The sequence below is a fragment of the Cucurbita moschata genome, unplaced genomic scaffold (assembly GCF_002738365.1).
Source record: "Cucurbita moschata cultivar Rifu unplaced genomic scaffold, Cmos_1.0 Cmo_Scf00110, whole genome shotgun sequence".
Lineage (NCBI taxonomy): Eukaryota > Viridiplantae > Streptophyta > Magnoliopsida > Cucurbitales > Cucurbitaceae > Cucurbita > Cucurbita moschata.
The window spans coordinates 114,457-121,522 of NW_019268626.1; the positions used below are offsets into that span (position 1 = coordinate 114,457).

General features: G+C 35.0%; 1 non-coding gene across 1 annotated transcript; it reads right to left on the reverse strand.

Annotated features, from left to right (window-relative positions):
- Window positions 1-1,884: 1,884 nt before the first annotated feature.
- TRNAC-GCA lies at window positions 1,885-1,956 on the reverse strand. The gene has a single exon. It is a non-coding gene; the product is annotated as a tRNA-Cys (tRNA).
- Between the last annotated feature and the right edge of the window lie 5,110 nt (window positions 1,957-7,066).

Below are 7,066 nucleotides of genomic sequence, written 5' to 3' on the forward strand. Positions count from 1 at the left end.
GCTCAACACGCGTCAAATTAGTGACACTAAGTTATTCTCATGCTTTCTTTACACCCATTTAAAGTAGTTTGAAAACTAGCACGACAAATATTATAATTGACTAACTACAACTTCAATTTTGTGCTTTTTGACCAAAGAGAAATAAAATCCTTAATTTAGTACATGGTAGCAAAGATGGACATGAGAATGAGTTATTCTCATGTGGAAAGAGATTTATCCTTAAGTTATATCCCATATCCTCTTTTAACCAATTATTTAGTTTTATTTAGTATGTTTTAGAAAGATAGTCATCAATAGAAAAAAAAAAAAATAATAATAATAATAAATAAATAAATAAAATAAAATAAATCAATAGCAAAAAAATAAAATAAAATAAAATAGATTAAATTAGCCCAAAGTAATGACTAACATAAATTAAAAAAAATGAATTGACTAAATTGGCTCATTGCTAACATAATTTTAAAAAAAATGTAACAAACCGGGAAATAAGATGAGGAACACAAGTAAAAAAAAAAAACACAAACAGCCAAAAATCAAGATTTGGAAAGTGTTAAAATAGTTTTGATATATAAACATTTCAAAGACTTTACTCATGCAATATTCCCATGAAATCTAACACTAGAGCATCATAAAATTTAGAGAAATGATTGAAATTGATGTCATGTTCATATAGGTTGACTTTAATACAAAGGACAAATCAAACTTTCTTAAGGATAAATTGGGGACACCGTGGTTCTGGAAGTGGCCTTACCATCCGTATGGTTATATTTGATGTTAACTATGCCCGTGGTTCTGGAAGTGTCATATATATGGATATGTGTGAAATGTTTGTGAATCGATATGCTTATGATATGTTATAATATGTGAATTGTATGATAATACTTATGGTACCATGTGTTCAATGGTATATTTGAGATAGGATATGAGGAGGATGCACTAAACGTAATGTAACGACACAACTATGATATGTTCATGAAACGTTATGGTTTGATTACGTATCAAAGTGCTATGGGTATGACAGATTGATAAAAACGATATGGTCATGATGGATTCATAGAACAATACGATTAGGTTATGGGTAGAAAGAGATAGGATTATGATAGATTGATAGAACGATAGCGTTACGATACTTTCCTGTAATGTTATGACTAAGGTACGTTCAGGTAACGACACAACTATGATATGTCTAAGGACGATAAGACTATGATAAATTAGGGAAGAATATAACCACGAAGTTTTTACGATATGATATGATTATGATACGACATGTGAAGGGCAGATAAATATCAACAAGTGTCAAAGAGGGATGTGAGAATAAATTATTCTCAAGCTTTCTTTACATCGATCAAAGAGTATTTGATAAGCTTTCAAAATTAAGGGTTTTCTTTTTTCTTTCTTTCTCCCTTTTCACGTTTAATTTTGTTTGAGAAAGAAATGAATGTAATAAAACTTTTCCGTCAGGAGAAATTGAAATGGTGAATGGGTCCTTGACGATAGTCGACCACTATACTCTTGTTTTGGATGTAAGTGATGATTATCATTAATATGAGTTGTGTCAATACCACACCGTTCTTAAGAGGAAGTAAAGTAGAGTAGAATAGATCAAACGATCCTTTATTGAGAGTATTGTAAGAGGCACACAAGTAAGACTAACAAGTACTAGTAACACTAGTCTCAATCACTTAAAGAATACAACTATTATCTTGAACTATAAAGAATTTAATTCCAATCTATTCTAATGGACAAATGCTTTATTAGACTCTATTGTAAGATTTCACTTCATCAATTTAAGTAGCATTCAACTACAACTATAAATATCAAATTCTTATTTCTTTTCCTTTAGACAATCGGGGTAAATCGAACAAAGTGCCTGTCCAAAATAAAAGGGCCCAACCAGATTCAAACCGGTGACCTCTTGATCTGCAATCAAATGCTCTACCACTGAGCTATGGACCCATTTTGCATGATTTCAACCTTAGTGACCCCTTCTAGAGTGTCAGTCCAAAAGTGTAAAAAGTGTCTATCCAAAAGAGTCCAACCAACTTCAAATGGGTGACTGGTCAAATTCTCTACCATTGAGCCATGGATCCATTTTGTAGGATTTTAACCTTAATGACCCCTTAGACATAGTGTCGGTCCAAAAAGTGTAACAAATTTCTATCCAAGATAGAAGGGCCCAACTAAGTTCGAATTGGTGACCTCTTGATCAAAAATCAAATGCTCTAACATTGAGCTATGGACCCATTTTGTATGATCTCAACCTTAGTGACCCCTTCTACAGATTATCAGTCCAAAAGTGACCCTACCGAATCGGCTATGGACCAACTTTGTATAAATTGGTGGATTACCTATTGGGAATTAAACACAGGTCGTTAGATTCAAAGTCGAAAGTGCTAACCACTACATCATAGAACCACTTGTTAAACTTTATTTTTGCAGCGATTTTGATAAGCTTCAACAACGCTGGATTTTGCAAAGCTAAAGGTCGTAGTATCCTTACAGATTTTCACAAGGTGTTTTCAACTTCTTTTAGAGGTAATTGAACTTTTGAGTCCATGCAAATAATTGGTTGGATTAGTATGAGTTTGAGAATACAGAGGAGAGAAGAGAGACTTTGTTAGAAACTCTCCCATAGGTAATCTCCCAAGGTGTTTTCAACTTCTTTTATAGGAAGAATTTTAAAATCAAACCACAACAAAATTTACTTCTATCTAGCAAAATTATTTTTTTGTTTGAAACAAGATTATTCCCTTTTTTTTTTTTTTCTAAAACTAAATTTTACTCTCGAATAGATTTTAATATTTTTTTTAATTCAATTTTCTTTAAAATTTGTGTATACGGTGTACAATGGAAATAATACTTTTTTTTTTTTTTTTTTTACTATTTTGTAATTTGTATGGTACTATTGGAGGCTTTTGAATGAAATATGATAATTGATTCTTTGTCCTCTTTGACAATTTTAGATACCTCCATATCTGATATTTGATGCGTCACGTTTCATTATGAGATCTGCCCTTGGGTCAATAAGACTTAAGTAGAGAGTTTATTTGACTAATGATTTGATTTTTTTCGTTGTAGAGATATCCCTTATAAATCAAGACTTTGTATTATTTTAAAGACACTCATCAAGACATTTGTAAATGTGCCTGATATCTTGAAGGATATAAGACACGTAATTGAGAGAACCTAAAATTTTTTTGAAGTTGGCTTTTCTAGGATACGTCATCACCAAAGTTTGAGACAAAGACCATTGGATGGGTTTTAATAAGGCTCAAATAAATTTAAAATCCAAGAAAACGGGTCTAAGTTTCATATTATTTGATTTTTGGTATGGACACAACTAGCTGATTTCTTTTAATTACATTAATGAATGTATGTAGATGTTTAAAGTGTTGATCTTAATGGTTTTAGAAAATATCAACACATCATCAACTATCGAAATTTTTTGAAAGGATTTAAAATATCATTCATAATCTTCTGAAATTCGGATGGAGCGTTTTTTAGCCTAAATGGCATAACGTTCCTCTCCTATTTTCTAAATTTGACATAAATGCTATTTTATATTTTTCCTTTTAGGAAATTAGAATTTTTCGAAATCCCAATTTCATGTCGAATTTTATAAAAATATTTGACTCTAAATTCTTTTTATCAAATCATTTTTGTTTTGGATTGGATATCTTATTTATTCTAAAACCTTATTCAAAGGTTTGTAGTTAATTACCAGTATCAGAATTTCTGGTGCCATGTTGTATTATTTTTAAAAAGAGTAGTTGGTCTAGTGGTATGATTCTTGCTTAGGGTATGAGAGGTCCCAAGTTCAATTCTTCACTACTTCTATTCTTCTATTCTTTTTTCTGCTCTCTACAGTAATTATCTTTTTACACTACTTCTATTCTTTTTTGGATTTCATTAACAAAATAATAAATGAAATAATGATGATACATAATAGAAACAACTTAATATATGATCCATTATAATGGCATTTGGTTTAGTGGTATGATTCTTGCTTTAGGTGCAAGAGGTCTTGAGTTCAATTCTCGGAATGCCCCTCCAAAAGGAAACAAAAAAAAAAAAAAATAGTTATCAATGGGCCTAACCCAAAGGAATGCGTGTGCATTGCATTATAGATCGACTACAATGGTATTTGGTCAAAGTGGTATGATTATCGTTTTGGGTGTGAGAGGTCTCAAGTTCAATTCTCAAAATGCCCCCAACAATATTATATCAAAATGAATTAAGCATCATAATATGATTTAAAATGTGAATTTTAAACATATTCTTGGAAGAATAAAGATCATCTCGAGCCGACTTCAAAAAGAGCATTACACAAATTGTTCGATTCTATTCTTTCTAGGAACTTTTCATAACAAGTAACCGATGAAGAAGTTTAAGAGAGCCATAGGTTCAAATCCTGTCACCTTGACCGGGTATTCTCAGGGGCCAAAGTGCAAAGCCCCATAGCCCTTACCTTATAAGTCATCAGGCAGGTTTTTTGTATCATATATCGAGATAATTATTATGAAAAAGCTATTCCACTAGTGTGACTTAGATACCCTTTCTTTGTAGTATCAGTAATGCTATTTGAATAGCTTGAAGTCATCATAGCCTCTCAACCGGTTCTGAAGACTCCTTCGACATCAATGTGCTCCAATGAAAGAGATCAGACCCTTTCCTGAACCAGAACCGGGCACAAAACACCGAGGAGAAAGTCGAAAGCGAGCTCTTTTCGCATATACGCAATCTCGAAACCCAATTAGCTCACGGACTGTCTCCTCAACCCTGGCGAGTATGAGTGCTTGGTAAGAGAGAATGTCGAATGAGAAAGACATTCGATTACGGAAACATTCACAACTACCAAAGTGCACTAAACCTAGTAGAGATCTTCGACCTAACGATAATGGAACTTCAAGCCCATTTAATCAATCCACTTTGTACCTTATTGTTGACTGAATCGGATGCACGCTAGGCCTAAATTGTCTCTCAGTCACCCAGAGAGGAAAGGAAGATCAGATCCGAAGTTTACGAATCGAAGAGAAAGTGGATATGAGTTCTACACGCTTTCATTTTCAAAAGCTTCGCTTGCCTACAGTACTTTAATCAGGATCTGAATTCCTTGATCATTTTCTTGGCGGATAACACAAATGAAATCGTTTCTGTGAATGTTTGCTGAATCCACGACATCTAAATGGTGTGAAATTTATCTTATTTATAATCAAATAAATTACAAGGATATGGAAATAGTAATAAATGGAAATAACAATAAATGGAAAGATACCTATGGTAATAAGACAAATATTAGATATTTGTCTTATAATAAAATATCAAATATAATATATATGGTAAACTATAATTTATTACTAAATATCCTTAACAGTTTCCCTGACCGCCCATCTTATGAGTCCATTCTTGTCTTGTTGGTTTGTTGTACTATTCTATACCTCTCTCAATTGATAGAAAGACGTTGAGGAGCTGGGAGGGCCTATTGAGGGAACTTTCCTTTTCACGATAGGCAAAGGTAAAGCGAGAGCTACATATGTCCAGGGTGATCAAGGCAGAGCGACTTCTTCTTTAGAAGAGGTTGGTTTTATCGAAACTGTTAGATCCACTTTCATTAAAGAAAAAATAGTAGCTCTTGGTTTGGCCGATGTCGATTCGTATGGCAATGCGGACTCGACTCAGGGTGAGGATTCCGCTTTTCATACTGCTGCTATGAGCCGAAAGAGCTGGTAAGCTATCTCGCTAAACGAAAGGAAAGAGCACGTACGGGTTGACCTTGTTACAAGGGCGGGGGCAAGCCAATGAAGGTCAGTCGGACTAAGTTAGGACCCTTGATCCGGTTCAGCTAGGTTCTTCCATGCGAGAATGTATGCGTATCGGTATCCTCTTTAGGACCGATTGCTTCCTCTTTTTGTTTATACGTTTGGAGAAACCTGTTAAGACCGCCTTTCTTACCAGGTGTGATTCAATCTTTTAGCTCAAACTTTTCTATCGTCCGACGAAAAAAGTAGGAGTACGACTACCTTTTCCTTTTCTTGCCCGAGCCAGGGGATCATTCAGTTTCTACCAAAAGGTTCGCTATCTATTAGTTGTCGTAAACGAATGTATTTCTCATTTCATGTTAGCTCCTCCAAGAGCTTCCTGGTCCATAGTAGACGAAACCTTGCTTGGTGAGCTTGCCGTTGACGGTTGGCCTTACAGGAGATCGAGTAGCCTTTCTTTCCCTACCTGATATGCTTTCCCGCTTATCGTGCAACTAGCCAACTAGCCAAAGAGAGAGGGAGAGGGATCATGTCAATCAATTTGTATGTGCATTTTGTCCATACTATACTTGCCTGCTTAGCTTTCTTAGCCAACATCTCCAGTTATCCCCGAACAAAGAGGTCCTGCTTATCCATACCTAACAGTCACACTTTCAGCCGAAAGACTGATTTTTTTCATAAAGTTGGATCATAGATCAAGAAAGAATGAAGCTGCTTACAGGGACAGTTACGCGATACTTCTTTTCATACTCGCCTTTTCTTTAACCCTGCTATCAAACTAGCCATTCTTGCTTATTGCTTTAAGGGGTCTCCCCACTGTAGATTACTCGGATTGGTTCTCGCGTCCCTGTGCCAAAAAGGATGGGCGAGTTTGGTTTGAGTGTTCATCGATTGGGTGGATCCATATGCTCCGGGGGGGTGAGACGAGGTGTAGCGCAGTCTGGTCAGTGCACCTATTTTAGGTATGTTGTCTGCTAAAGGTTTTAGGAAAGAGGGTACAAATTTTCTACATAGGTCATCTGTGGTCACAATCCTTTTAAGGAAGATGCTCCCAAATAATCGGTGAACAATAGCCTTTAAAGAAGTTTCAAAGAGCAAGAAGAGGTAGAATAGAGAATAGGAGTGAGTCGTGCAAGGAAGAAGAAACTAGTAGGTTTAATTTGGGTTCGTTTGAACTAAAAAACGAACCAAAATTTTTCAAACGAACCAAAATTTAAGACTCACTAGCCCAAAGTCCATATGTGGTAAAAAAAAACCTTCCGTGGCCCAACCCTTATTCGCTGTCCGCATCCAACCATTTCTTTTTC